This window comes from Thunnus maccoyii, chromosome 5, assembly GCF_910596095.1.
Source record: "Thunnus maccoyii chromosome 5, fThuMac1.1, whole genome shotgun sequence".
Taxonomy (NCBI): Eukaryota; Metazoa; Chordata; class Actinopteri; order Scombriformes; family Scombridae; genus Thunnus; species Thunnus maccoyii.
Genome location: NC_056537.1, coordinates 17,471,673 through 17,487,881, shown reverse-complemented (window position 1 = coordinate 17,487,881; position 16,209 = coordinate 17,471,673). Strand labels below are relative to the sequence as shown.

The window sequence follows — 16,209 nt, the reverse complement described above, 5'->3', positions numbered from 1 at the left end:
TAAAGGAGGGAAACTAACAACAAACCTCAAGCAGGCTCAGTCATAAAGAGTTTATAATTCTCTAACAAGAAAACGACAGGTTATCCTGGCTTCATTTCAAAAGGTAACCGGAGCTGCAGTGTACTCACATCAATGATTCATGATGCCAAGGCACTGCACAGTTAATGAACACAAGGGTAGTCTCTGTAACACCAGTACTTACGCTCTGTCCCACTCAGCCGTGAAACCAAAACTCTCTTTGGATCTAAAAAAAAGGTTTCCCACAGGTGACACAGACAGAATGAGTCGTCCTCCAGGAAGTGTCAAAAGAAAATCCACAGAAACAGCAGAGTTGAAAGCTCTGGGAGATGACTGCTCTGAGTCCGCAAGTCCACACTCTCGCTCTCCCTGACACCGTGTCGTACTACAGCCCGCCTCTGCCACTCAACACACTGGAGCTCCTCCCATTACACACGATCAGAGAAGGAGGGAGGAGCAGAAGGGAGGTACACATCAGCATGATCTTTACTCATGATTGACTTTAACTGCCAATGTGCAAGTTTAAATATTCTGGAGCATCATTATGTTTTAAAGGGTATTTGACACAATATAATTAGGAAACTATTTCAGAGGGTTCAGGGCAGAGGAACAATAAGAACCAAGTGTCCTCATAAAAAGAACAAAACAAAACAAGACTTTATGACTCTGTTTGATCATTTAGTTTTTTTTAAGACTGTAGCATAAACCCTAAAGAACCTATAGATCAATAAGGTAATCAATGAGCTGTTTTGAGCTTTTTTCTCCCCCTTTACAACATTATAGCAAGCAAATAATATATTTTTAAAAAAATCTCATCCTATGATTTTCTGGTCACAAGACTGCTGACTGTTTAATTGGAGAAATCACCACAACCTTGCGCTAAAGCCACATTTTGAGGTCGCACAAGAAAAACGCTCATGCAACATACCATGACTTAGCTGAAATTACGTAAGCAGCCACTAAGTGAGACAAAGGCATAATCATATTGAAAGTAGCCTTGGAGCTTTTTCTTTTTTTTTTTGTTGTTGCTCTCCTGAGGCTTGGTTCCCTTGTTATGGACTGCAGATGTTTGATTCTCAGCCAGCTGTTTGCACCCCTATAAAGACTGACTACTTTAATGATTGTAATTACCAGTAACTTCAAGCCACCGGAAAAATAAACCAAATCTTTCAGTCTTAAAATCCCGGTCATCAACTAATCATTTTCTGTGTATTTATTATCAGAGGGAAGTTAAACATCTTGAAAGTTAAACCTTCATAAAAGTCTGTTTTGACAAAAAGTTTCTGAGTATAATGGACTGTTCGCACTAATCAGACCCTAAAACTTCAATTCTGCTATCAGAGGACGTGGATTTTCATGCTGGGAATGATTTGTGAGCTTGAAATCAATAAATGATTTCATTCACTTTGTTTTTTAAACTTTTTACAACATGTAAAATCACCACCAACACTATCAAAAAAGACGACCAGAACTATACCTCTCAAAAGCTCATCACTAGGGCAGTACTCTCCACAGGTACAATATGATATTCTTTCTTTTTGTACCCCGACTACTTGCACCATCAAAAGTACAAAAACATACAAATGTTTTAAGGTATCCTTTTCAACTAATAGGCACCAGCAATATTCCAACAACATTTTTGAACTTGAGAAAAATCCCTTTCAAACCTTTTGCACCTGATTACTAAACATGAGATAGTGCTGAATACTCACTGAAAAAATAAACCTTCTATCACCACACCTACTGCAGGCTGTAAGGTTGGTACGGCGCCTTTTATTTCAGCCTTTAACTATCACTACATTGATATTTTTGTTGGATCAAAAAGTACACATCTGGTTTCACAGGGGCCCATTACTGCCCATCTGTAAAAAATGTTGGTACATTCACTCATACTGTACATTCATTTTTAACATTTTTACTTCTTCATAGGGATTTTTTTTTTTTTTTTACATTTTACATGTTAATTTGTAACATTGCAGATACAGCAACCTGATTAAAGTCTCAAACTGTAATTTAAACATAAACTCCCTGTGGTAAAATAGAACGAATGCTTAAATATTTCTTGCACATTTAACATTTTAAAGTTGCAGTTGCAAATATTTCTTCAAACAAAGCAAAATTCAAATGTGGTACCATTTACACAGTATGTAGTATTCTATGACTTACTGCAATGTCCAATGTCAAATCACAAAATACGGGCAAGGACAACGTTTTCAGGCCACGACACTGAAAGTACAACAGAACGGATGCAACAAAGTCTCAGAAGGGGCTGATTCATGAACTGAAAACGGGACACTCAGCTTCAATGAACCACATAAAGGCTCTTCATTTTGATAAACAAACCATAGATTGATTTGTTACTTGTATCTCAAAAATAATAAAACTATCTTGAGTTTGTTAATAAAATGTTTCATATGCATTTATTCTAGTGTTATTATAGAAAGAAAAGGTGATGTGCATGCATATTTTAAAGAATATACCACAGAGTGTTTAAAAAGTCCTTTTAAAGCGAAGTGTTACCAAATAACTTCACATGCCTTCTCCGAAAATATTTCCAGGGTAAATAGAGAGAAGCATAAGATAGCGGGGCGTTGAGACGGGGACGCCTGTTTCTAAAATAGCAGATGCTAATTATACACTTTAGGCAACTGCTAAGGAGGGAGACGCAATGCCAAGTTTGAAGTGTTAGGATTCTGAATGTCGGCTCAGTGTATCTGTGCAGACTCAAGATTCCTCTCAGTCACCTGAGACACACTCAGGCCACAGTAAAGATACTCTGTGGATGTCTTATTTACAGTCAGTCAGATACCTCTGTCCCTATCAAAAGACCCGCTGCCTTGCACTGGTAACACACCTCTAGTTGAGTGCGACCACCTGCTACTGCCATGCAGACGACCTTTTGTAAACAATCCATAGAACATAAAAACCCCCTCCGGCAGACGTCTAAACACGTGGCTCAGACCAGTCAAACAGATGAAGCCTGGCCTTTTTCATTGCTTGTGACCCTGTTAATGTGGCTGTTCTCAAAATGTCGCTTTTCATTGCCTCCATTCAGCGTGACTTCCACACAAAGAGCACCCTACCAGTTACAATTAGAAAAAGCAGAAATGTCCAGTAGTTGCAAACGATTTACAATTACATTTAGGCTACACTTAAGCTTGTGGTGTACTCCAAGCTTTTGAGACTCCAGTAACATAACATGAAAGTGCTAGTTTGATCATTCTCTGCTGCGTGTTTCATTCACAGCTGGCAGAAGTGCTGACAGGTCATTCTATATAAATGAATAACAGTCTAGGAATTACAGCGCTGCGATAAGCCCTCCTGTTTCACATATTAGCTTAATGGAAACACGCCAGATAGCAGCACTCGGCTACTTAGAGTCACTGAGGCTGACAGAAGCACTGAAGACAACTTAGCAACACTAGCGCCTAACTCTCAGCTTCATGTTATCACCTCTATTTCTTCTGTTTGGCTGTGTCATCAAGATGAATCTCAGTTTTATTGTAATCATGTGTTATCACGGCCCTGTCCAACGTGTTGAAACACTGTAATTTTGTGATTCATGTGCTAGTTAAATGTGACAGACAAAAACAAACCTTGCTCACTTCCTCTTTAACGCTTGCTTTCATCTTAGCAGCTATAGATTTATCAGAGTAATGTACAAAAAACTGCACATTTTAAGATAATGTACTCTGCCTTTCCATGCTGAGGCTACATATGGCCTTGTGGCAACCAATAGTTTCCCTTGAAGTGCCGACCTCTTTTCCTTGTATTTTTTTTCCAGCAGGAAGAAACCACATTAAAATCACTGTGAACAAATTAAAAATATTTCACCTTTTAGCAAAACACTGTTGTGCATCTTACAGGTTGTCGGTAGTTGCGTAGTAACAGCAGGGCCATGGTTGGCACTTAATTCAAGCATCTGTTCAGCGCAAACAGCTAAAAGGAAAATCCCAGCAAACAAACTAACTGAGTTCTAAACCAAAACACCTTTCACAGTCAAAACTACTCAGTAAAGGGCTTACTTTGTCCTCACACCACTTCCATTTGTCCTTTGGGTTAGGGTTCATCTCAATCTTAATATAATGCCAAGTCACTGTAAAACACTGATGTGCTATTATTTGTATGAAGTCTTCTTAAGATACACTCTTAAGTAGCTTTAATGTTGTTAAAATCATCATATTCCACATTGTCTGACAGTATCAGCTTGTTACAACTCTTCATTGAAGCTGAATGATGTTTAAACTGAGAGAAATATTAAAACCCAAGCTTTGATGGTGTGCTACCTTTTTCTATTTTGATCACTGATTCATATTTTTGTGGTTGAGCACCCAGTTTTTCCTCTCTGAAATGCACACTCATCGTCGTTTTTTTGGATTCAAACCCCAGCCTCGGTTTTTGTTACGCACATGCCATCAAATGGAAACACTTCATACACATTTCCCCAAACTTTGGAAACTTTGGGATCTCCCCTAGAATTTAAAAATAGGTTTTGGAGGTTTGAACAATGTTTAGCTACACAGCGAGAGCGAGTAATAACTGACGCGCCAGAGTGCCACTGCTTTTTATTAAGGCAATAATGGACTTATCACAAATATTCAACATTCAGGTAACTTATTCTTAGGATGTCCTGAAACATTTTGGATTATCTTTACACTAATTTATCATTTAAGTACAAAATTCCACAAATTCCCTTATTCTGGCTTCCCAACTGTCACCATTTGCTGCTTTTCTTTGTTTTATGTGATCTTAAAATTAATATTTTTAGGTTTTGGAGTGCTGCTCGGACAAAAAAGGCATTTGTTGTCACCTTGGGCTTAGCAATTATAATGGGTATTCTTCACTATGTTGGGACTTTTCTGACATTTAAAAACCAAATGATTTATGATTGACAGTGGAAACATTCAGAGGAAGTTGCAGCCCTATGTTAAACTTTTCCCAAACCATGGGTTTGTCCTGTAATTCTACTGAACAAAAAACTTTGAATCTAATTTTAAACTTACCATTTTTAATTATACTGAGAAGGTGAATGAGCTGAAAAAAAGGACTAGCTGATGTGGCACAGTGTGACCCGCAATTGAGGTGAGTGACTCATTTTGGCATCGACTTTTTCGGCACGTTGGATGGTGTAAAGTACACCCAGCATATGATCAATCACACTCCTATCAGATGGTCTGGTGTATGGGGGATGATGAGGTTGCTGATCCTGTGCTTTGTCTTTTGGGGAAAAAATGATGCTGTGATGGCACGACATGACACAACCAAAAACATTACTCCTCCACCTCGGACACAGTAGCTCTCTCGCAAAGCTGGTTTGTGGGATGAGTGCCCTATGGCAAGCAGGTGATGCCAATGAACAATCCCTGGGGTGTGTTTGTGTGTGAGAGCTTTTCAACCATGTATGTGACTCACCTCTGCCCCTTTTATTACACTGTTGCATACATGCTCATTTTCTCTATGTCATCATCCTGTTACTCACAAGTCGGACTGGAGTTCCCAGCACTGCCTGTCACATGTCCAATGCATCATCATACTGTATGTGTGACTTATCACATCATGCTCTCTGTAGTGAGCTTGCGCTGCATGTGGATTTTTTCCCCTTCAATCCCTGTGTTTATCTTTATGAAGAGACAAATGTTTGTAGCACAAAGTAGTTTTGATTGCCAAACTATTTATTGGATTACCCATTTGTCAAACCAGAGCCAATGGCACAGCTCCAAAGGAAGTAGGCCTGCTTGAAATTCAACAGACAGAGCAAGAGGAACAGCTCGGATGCTCCTCAGGTGGCCCACCATGTCCATGGCAGCAGCTCAACTTTCCTGTAATTCGTACCTCAGGTCCCCCTCCCCCACACATACACACCCCACTACCACATACAGTAGCAACCATGTCTCTGTCCAGCAGCAGGGGAATTTAATCAAGATTTGTTTCATGAAACTTGATTCACCAATCCAACAACATAATTTCTCAAACCTAATGGCATATATATGTGTGCTGAAATGTTTCAACTAGGGGTAGGCAATATGACCTTACCATGAGGCAATATAAATTTGTCAACCCTAAAAGATTTTTCTATACTCTTTATACTGTGGTAGGTGTACCTTCACGATATTAAAGCTGCAATGACAAGATAAGTTGACCGACAGAAAATAAATTTGATAATGAATCATTTCAAGCAAAAAAGCCAAATATTTGGTGATTCCAGCTTCTCTAAGCTGAGAATTTGCTGCTTTTACTTCTGCTTTACATTATAATAAATGAACTATCTTGGAATTTTTGGACTGTTCGTCAGACAAAACAAGATTTACATTTTTTTATGTAACTTTGGGCTTTTGAGAAATTGTAATGGGTGTTTTTCACTATTTCCCAATGTTTTATAGACCAAAGGATGAATTGATGAATCACTGTCATTTAATAGTTGTCTGTCTGTGTGTGTCAGCCCTGTGATTGACCGGCCACCTGTCCAGAGTGTACCCCGCCTCTCACCCAATGTCAGCTGGGATCGACTCCAGCCCCCACACAACCCTCTAAAGAATAAGTGGATATAGCTAATGGAGGAAAGGATAGATATCACCCATCACGACAGCAGTCAGAGGAATTCTACCCCCACTAGGACCAAAAATGCTCAGAGCAGATTAAAGAAGAGATTTACCACATTTACCTGTCACATATCCGAAATACAGAAAAATGAAAAAGAATATTTACTTTACAAAGAGAATGGAAGAAAAGGTGGTTAAAGTCAAACACAAAGACAAGACAAAGACCACTGCCAATATCTGACACAGTCCCAATGGTTTTATCATCCTCAGTAGGTATTTTCAATACATTTGCAGTACATAATAATACTCCACTGGTGTCGTCACCTTGTCTTTCTGGTGATGCTGACGAAGGTGAAACTGACAAGCGGAACGTTTGCCTTTAGTTTCAGCTGTCTATTAATTACATACGTACATGCTGTGGCTACAAAGCCTATTTTTCAGCAAATGCAGAAGAATAATGGCCTCAAGGATAATATGCTCTGTACTCGCTGTGTCTCTGAGACCAATTACCTTCACTGTAAACATGACCCCTACCCCATGGGGAAATCATAAAATGACCCTAATATTACCACATGGTTTCCCTTGGCTTAATCCAAGCAAGGACTGTTCTGCAGAATACATCCTGATCCCAAAGGACTAATGAGATTGTGATTTAGATAAGTGTTAATTCATCAAGCCAACTACAGCAAAAGAGGTGTGTCATATACTCCCAATCTACACTAGACTGAGAGAAATTACAATACATTGTAACTAAACAGATGAAAGGATGGCATTAAACAAAAGGAAGTAGAAATGAGTGATGATTTAAACCCAGGGAAAATCCTGAGGATTAATAAATTATGACCCCATCTACATGTGGGGCAGACGAGACATAAAATATTAACTTGGCATCTGATATAGAGCAAGAGTTAAGGTAAAGCAACTCCTGAAAACTCAGCAAACCCACTGTGGTCCTGTGCTACAACTACATATCCCGTTAAAAGTCAGTGACGGTGAAGGAAAAGTGTCTGATTAAGCATCTACGTAACGCACCGTAAATCATCTCCTATTTCTGAAGCAGTCAAAAATCTGCATGCAGATAACACCCACTGCATCATTCATCTCGGCTACATGACTGTCTTTGTACATGCCCGGTTTTTGTAGAGTGCGGGGGAAAAAAAAAAAAAAAAATCAACATATGTTTCAAGTGAGAATTAATTTGATCTATTTTTCTAAAAACAAAAAAAAGTACAACAGAGCTGTGATCTTTAACAAATACTAACAGAAGTGAACAAAAAAATCTCACTCACAATATGCATTTAAAAAAAAATCACTTCACACCAAAGGTAATTGTAGCGCACCGCAAGACATGCTGAATTACCTCTCAGCCAGCATGGAGATCCGTCTCATCTTTACCATGGAAACCAACATCATACTACAGTACATGCACACACACTGAGGGAGCAATTTCCATGGCATCCAGCGCCGTGGCGACAAGAAGCTTTCAGCGACCAGACCAATTTACTCAGCAGCTAACTGGACACTCACTCAACCCTCTGTCTATCACTCCCTATTTTACTCTCTCTACTCCCTTTTCCCTCTCTTTTACAATGAATTTCTTTTGTCATGAGCCAGAAGAATTACCTTTTATCAGCAGAGGACTTGCAGTGCTCAGTAGGAGTGGCTCTCGGTCGAGTGGTGACAGAGGAAAAGAAGCTCTGCAGGGATCCCGAGAGATGCCCAGGGATGCAGCTGAACCGGCACCGCACGCACGCATCCACCACCACTATCACCACCAGCGAGAGCAGTAGCGGCAGCAGTAGCGAATCAGAAGGGGAGGGGAGAAAATATATAAAAAAAAAAAAAAAAGCAGGAGAGGGGGTTGCTCTATCAGCAGCAGGAGCATTACATCATAGGCTGCCTCTGTGGAAGGGTGGGAGAGGAGTGGACGGAGGAAAGGAGGTGCTCCTTGTAGCAGCACTCTCTCTGTCATTGCTGAGCTCCTTTCAGTGCACGCACAAGTCCAAATTTAATATTGATGATCTGATAACTATAAAATGCCCTCAGTGGTTAGAGCCAGACCTATGAAATAATTACATCAACTGTTTTTAAATCTGTACCGTCTCTTGGGTTTGTTGTCACAATGGATATAATACGATGTACACTATAATGTGGCTTATCCCTTTGGGGCAAAGACTGTGTGTGTGAGTGTGTGTATGTCTATGTCTGTGTGTCCAGGGCATGGCAGTCCACATAATGTCTGTTCTGTGAAGTAATTTGATTGCGTGACCAGTGCTTGCTTACCAGTGCTCACTAAGCATGCTGATATTCAACCTATGAAAAAGGTCAACTGAGATTCCTTGCGGCAGTTGCAAATGGATAGGTACAACTGTCAGGACTTTACATCTGCTCGCAAAGATTACATTTAAACTGGGTTGTCACGACAAATTTTTTCAGAGGGTGATGCTTTGAGCACATATGGGAAGCAGCATCCGACCATAATGGGTCAGATGTAATGGTCGCCTTTACCCAATGGTCAGCTGCTAACCACCTACACAGTGGTGAACCACAGACCACCATCACTGACAACAATACTCACAACAATGGTTAGTCAGAACCTCATGATCTAAACACTTCCTGACAAATACAAGCACACGCCCACAAGTATGTACATGCTGTCAAAAGAACACACATTGGTGATCCAGGCTCAACCAAATACTGTACATTCAGTCAAACAGCAGAAAGTGACAGTGTTCCCTTTGCCAGCTACATCAACCGTTGTGTTCACAGTGCAAAAATCTTGTGTCTAATTTGGATTTTCTGACTAACTGTCATTGTACGCAGAGATTGGAAGAAAAATTGACTAAGTAAATCAACTTGAGCAGGAGATCTTTTTTTTTGTAAACAGAAAGCACTTAAACCTGCACATATTTTGATATTATCATTGAAACAAACAAATCCTATGATGTGAAAGGGGTCTCTTGTGGTACTAAAATCATGGAGATATATTGACCAAATTTAGACCTCTTCAGAGCTTTTTTAGCTCTTTGCTTTGCTTACATTGGCTTCTTCTTGATCGACAGTGGACGGGATTGTACTTCATTTGTATGTTGCTTTCAATAAAAGTATCTGCAAATAAATACATTGCACCTTTATTGTATGTTTGAATCTCAGCTGTTCCAAAGAATCCCTGTCAGCAGCCATTTCCAGCACAAACTCTAATAAACCCATTGTACGCAAATTGCTGAGCACATACAAAGCTTGCTGGTGAACATACTAAAGCAAGACCGACCACTTGTTATTATTTGTGTTATTACTACAACTAATAATAATTCCATCTGCAAAATATAATGTATGCAGAGGATCACCAGTTGAAGATTAAGTGAAACAGACTGTAAAGCATTGTGTAAATGGGCTGTAGCTGCATTCTCTCATATAGTGAGACATTTGTCACAACCCAAACAATTTAGACTAGCTATTAGATAAACAGTTTACGGAAAGATATAGATCTATTGTTCATAGCAAGCAAGCAAAATGTTCAAGTAAATAACGTAGTAAATAATATAAAAAAATCAAACTGTAATATGTTTTGTAGCTCTGCCCAAGTATTAGCTCCTGGTCCAGTTTTAGACTCACCACAGGTAAGCAGACTCTGATGAAGAGCAGATGAACATGATTTGGCCATATTTTTAACAAATCTGCCACTTTAAAGGACACTTTGAAATCGTTTTCAAAGTGTGATTTCCTTCTCAGCCACAGATTTACAGGTATGGTTTTACAATTCTAGATAGTAATAACCAGCAACGAAACTTAAAAATAATCTATTATTGTCATGCTTTGATGTATATCTTTTGACCCATGGGTTTTCATGACCATCCAGTCAAGACTTCAGACTAAACCTGACAAATGATCGACTTACTATAAGAAAACAAGCTTTTAACCTGAGCTTGAAGGACAGCTGCCACAGCACGTTTTGGCAGTCAAGTCCAAATGAAGGTTACCAGTTAAAACTGCAGTGAGGATGACACAGCTTGCCCTGGAGGGCGGCAATGACAGACCACAGAGACCTCTAATTTAAGGCCTGATGGCCGGCTAAAGAATGGAGCCTGGCCCATATAATGTCCATGGACAACTTACATCTGCCATCTGTAGTCTGTGCTCTGTCATGTTCCCTGTACAAATGGAAACTGAAAAAGTTGTTGTATTGTGTATGCTGAAAAAAAATAAATAGGCCTAAAACTTAAAAAAAAGTATTGAATCCAAGTGTTGTTTTGTTCACAGTCCAGCTAACTCAGAATAGAGATCCACCATCATAACTTTCAGATGTGACCTTCACAAAAACAGTAACAATATCATCTCAGTTACAATACACCCCGATAGAGGGAGAAAATAAAGGAGCACTGTATGCACGGCAAAGACCTTAATAAGTGTGACAGTGAAGGCAACAAAATCAGTCCAACTGCTCTTTTGTCCGTCTCTCATTTTTAAAATGGAGCATAAAACATTCCCAGCATGCCAAGTATTGTAGGATGATTGGAATGCGGACTGTACTCGGACAATGTAGTGTGATTTTCAGTGTGTGTGACACTATTCAGCGGATGACGCCTGAGGAAGGAGGGTACCCCAGAATGTAAACAGTAAAATGGAGCTGACCTTTGCTAACACAAATTGGCTGAACCCCTGACAACCGCAGGGGACAACAGCCTTGAGATATTATTGCGGCAGCACACAGACCATCATTCTACTTCCCCAATGAAAAAAAAGCTTCTTTCCCAAAGAGCTGCTCTGATTCAAAGTTGTAAATGGATTCAAGTACTTTATTGCAAAAGAAGAAAACAATGGCAGTATTGTAAGACAAGGGTGTGACCTTGACTATCATACTTTCAAAGAATACAAAAAGCTATTTCTGCGGTTTTAAATAAAAACGACAAAAGACACACTGAATGTAGGCATTACAACACAAAACTGGATGTGAAATTTTGAACCACTAACTATGATATCAGATAAAAAACACAGATGTGGCAACACTTTGATTGATGTGCCCATTACAACATGTTCATTATCTCTGAAAAATTCCTCACCACAGCTCCATGGAATGCATTTAGGATACATTTTTATGATTCATTTATTCAATCTGAAGCATTGTTATGCTACCAATACAAGCACTGACTGAAAATTCAAAAAAAAAATCATAATGGCTAAACTCTTTTGGGCTAAATGGTTCAACACTTTTACTACTTCTAGAATCTATAGTACTACCACTTCTATTACTAATAAAAATAGTGTCCAACAATACTTAGAAATATAACAAAATATAAACAAAATAAAGAATACAAAACTGAAAATTTAACAAAAACATGAAATGCTCAAAAATTAACCACTTATGAACATTGAAATGTTTACGCCCATGCCTAGAAGTCTTCTCAAAAGCCACAGAGGCAATCTATTTCCATAATCCAATTTGAGAAAACATGCCCTAAAGGGTTAGGTGTCAGTGAATTATTCAGATTTAACACATGCAGGAAGAAGTAGTCAACTGTGATACATGGTGTTGATTGAACATACAGCAGCAGCATCCTCAATCCCCTCCCCCCACCCCTTCCCCAACCCTGGAGACTACTTCTGAAATTAAAAGGTCAAAGGTTATTGACTGTCACCCTCTGTAGACATTGAAGATCAGCAGGGACAATCAACCATCATGGCATACAAATTACCATTGTGTGTCGCACGCAGTAGAGGGTCTAGAGTGATATTAGTATTAGCGCAGCACGCCAAGCCTGAAACACATGCTTTTTGCAGGAAAAAACTACGACATTTAAGGTGAAACGGTTAATGCAATGCACAGACATACCCCAATATTTTTTATGATATTAATCAGAACAGCCAGATTAATACTTTACACTACTACTGGTCTTGCACATGCAAACTACAGATATTAATTAATGCTAACATATAACATGGGTATCATTTTATATGATGATTTACAAAAGACAAAAATACTTTTTCTTTAAAAGGTCAATAAACTGATGAAATTATTTCTCATATTTGCATAAAACTGAGTGATCCATACAATAATGTAATCAGCAAATCATGTCAAATGTTGCCCTTTTGTAATTTTTGTGACTTTTGATAAACTACTGTTACTGTAGCTTTCCTTCAGACTCTAATCAGTTTGTTCTATCAACCACAGATAATAAATGTTGGCTGTCTGAGCAGCTGATTTCACTCACCTTTGTGAATAAACGTTTTCTTTTGTAAAACCCCCGTCTTTCTTGTTAACTCTGACTACATCAATGTGCACATCACTACACCTCCTAGCTTACAACCATCACACTATTGCCTTATACGTTTTACAAAGGAATATTAAGTGGAGTGTTGATTCTTATTGGGAATGGTAGTACCAGCAAGGGTGTCATTTGATATACAAATATTGCTTATCGGAACTTTATTTCTAGCCTCTAACTTATATAAGGCAGTGAAGCCTGTGCAGATGCTGCCATCAGTAAAAAGAAGAAAAGAAGAGCTGCAGTTGCATCTTATTACTATGTCTTGGAATAGTCTTCTTAATCCTCTAGCATATAGCGCTTACAGCTGAGAGATAACGGAGCCCCGCCCTTGGCACCCTTCTCCAGGATCTCAGGGGCTCTGGCACAGCTGCTCCGATAAAGCTCTGGTACAATGTAGGACATTCACAGTCCCATCATGCCACTCTTTGGTATTTGACCATGCGTTTTATTGAGGCTGACTACAGACAGCAAACTATAAACATGAATATTTTGCTGTCCTTACCCAACGAGAGCTCCGAAGTTAGTGATGGATGTCACTGGGTGTTTTCATTTCCTAATATAGTTTGCTTTGGTCAGCAGACATAGTTGAAACAGGTGTATTATTATGAGGATACGGGGCTAAGGGAGGGAATGGCACACTTATATGGCTCTTGACCTTGTTGCATTTTTGTTTGTCTATAATTATAATTTTGCCATAAACATGTGGACAGTTTCTTATTTGTATTGGGGGATAGCAGTGATATGTGGAGCATTGCCTCCTCCATATGAATGAATTTACACCCATTATGGATCAACTTTCTGGAAACCCCTGATATTAGTGTAATACTACATGAATTGCAGATCTGTCCTCTCTGATGCTGAGTCAAAAGGCTACAGGTATCTACTTTGTGCTCCTCTGTTACAGCACTGCCTAACTAGTCACCTTGTTTACTGACTCTCTCTGCAGTATCATGTTCTACGTTACCTCGGCAACACTGCGATTATGTTCGCCTCTCCATTCACGTCCCACTCTCGTCCCCCCAAGAAACACTCTTCTTGTCACCACACTGAGTTGACAAAGCAGGCATATTACAATAAGCATTGTTAGGCTGATCTAAAGAAAGCCAAGAGCCCCTCGGCAAGGTGAAACAGGCAACATCAAACAGATCACCATGTTTATGGATTTGAAAAAAGATATGGAAATTTAAAAGACTTTTTTTTTAAGCCATGTGACTGAGTAGAGTAGAGTTCCTTTAAATAAAAGTGAATGTGAATTTTACTGGCATGTTATTTCTCTCTCCTGACCATTTGATCATCACGATGCAGCAGATAGAAATGTCAAAAATAATTTAAATATAACATTTGTATAAATTCCCTTTACTATATTGGAATATTAATACACTCTTGCATATTAATATACAACATTTAGAGGTAAAACCACCCAATTTAGTGAATTTCATCCTTATTATCATTAGAGCAGAGGTTGATAAGAGCAAAAGCTCTTCCAAAATCAGGTGGAACTTTACAATTTAATTGCGAGACATCATTCAAATCAGGTTTTAAATTAGCATGCACAATTAATTTCGTTTCTGCCTTTAACATTTAGTGTCAACATGTCAGCACTAGCAAATGTGAAAATGGATTGCCACAATTTCAACTGATCTAATTACACTGTCAGAAACTGTTGTTATGTCCACAGGTAATGTGAATCTAATAGGATAAGTTATAGCTAATTTTATCTGTCCATCGTATCTGTCTTTGTATTAAGTAAAATCAGTAATATAAAATCAGCATCAGATGGTCATCTGACACTGACCACTAAGCTGCTTTCACAGTTGTTTTTGTCCAAACTAGGAACCAACAACAGATGACCTCCAGGTTAAATATTCCCTAAGATTAAATAGTCCTACTCCACATTCAGAGTCAACCCTCCTTCACAAACTACACATTATTCTGTTTTTCTGTCTCTGTCTAAGATGAGCCATTTGAGCAATGGTAATTTGAAGGCTCAACTTAAAAAGTAAGTATGTCAGGAGCACAGTGAACTGTAAGCACACTGCTAGTCTGCTTATTTGCTGCAAGCGTCTGTCTGCCGCACTTCTAATGACAGGGTAGGAATCCAATAAAACAGCAAATCTGCGTCCTCGACTTTAAGTTGAAGATCACAGCGGGCGTGCTTCTGATCAACACCTAAGAGGATTCCTCTGTTCTCTGTCCATTTAAACAGTTCCAGTTTAGCTACAGTATAATTTACACAACAACCCCCTAAAACAGCTGATCATCTGAGGATATAATTACAAATTTCACAGTTAGTCTTATTAAGTTAATCTTATCTAATGTATAGATTCATGCATTTCAAATGTCAAATTTGTCAAGTGAATTTACACCTTCCAATATTTCATTTTAGCAATATTCATTTTATTTATCCAGATAAGAACAGTACAGATTATCGCAGTGTAAAATAAAGGCCATATTACACTAAGTAATAACTGTAGAGTCTTCTATAGGCCTTCTATATATAAATATTAAACCCCAGTGATCCACTTTAATGAAATGAGTTGAGACAAACACTCAAGCTGAATGTTGAGACAGACTGCTATAATAATACAGTATATGCAGCAGAGGACTGTGCAGAGGGCTTCAATAAGCTTCAGAGTGGCTTCATCATCAGTCCACCCTGAGTCATTTCATGAAATATTTAGGATGTGATGCATGCTAACAGTGGTGCAGGCACAAGTACATACTTCAGTCACATCAGGTAGATGAGAGTCGCATTTGAGGAGAAATAAAAGGTATGTTTCACATTACTGGTTTCTGTTGAGTGGCATATTTTTGAGAAGTCAACAATTTCAGAAATTAAAATAAAACCTATTTTAACTACAGTGCAAGGTAAAAAAATATATAGTTTTATTAAAAATATAGCTAATCAATTGATACAGATAGATCTAGGTAACAGAATAAAGAGAATACAATTGGAAAGGTTTAGAGGGGAATAATTATTATTATAATAATTATATGTCTGTCACTTCATTTAAAAATGTTGCTCAATCTTATTTTGGTGTGCAAAAGAGATCTGATCATAGGTCAACGTAAAACATTTTTTTTATTTGTAATAATTTCTAAGTAAACATAATATTGACTTTTTACATCATTAAGGTTTTTTATCTGTTTACAGAAAGAGTTATGAAAATGTATCATGTAATCCTTTCTGTCCTCTCTGGCCCAAAAAGAAATAGCATAGTGTTCAATAATAACAAAAAACTAAAGGACTTGTCAGAATTGTCATATATGCTTTAATTTGTTAGCTTCAACCTGACTTCTAGTTTTCTAAATTTTGTCATACACAGGATTGTTTTTACTGTCTGGATACATCACACTAGAGACCACAGGGACTAGAAAGATAGAAT

General features: G+C 38.4%; 1 protein-coding gene across 7 annotated transcripts in view; it reads right to left on the bottom strand.

The window, feature by feature from the left end:
• The window catches only part of sema4ba (sema domain, immunoglobulin domain (Ig), transmembrane domain (TM) and short cytoplasmic domain, (semaphorin) 4Ba), an 83,406-nt gene that overhangs the window by 44,330 nt on the left and 22,867 nt on the right, over positions 1-16,209 (bottom strand). For 2 of the 7 annotated variants that reach the window (XM_042410525.1, XM_042410527.1), the window contains exon 1: positions 8,181-8,309. The exons of 4 other annotated variants lie outside the window; for them this stretch is intronic. The gene's annotated coding sequence lies outside the window, so the exon portion shown is untranslated. Of the gene's footprint in view, positions 1-202; positions 386-8,180; positions 8,310-16,209 lie in introns of those variants that run through there. One more of the 7 variants, XM_042410526.1, reaches the window with a different exon arrangement.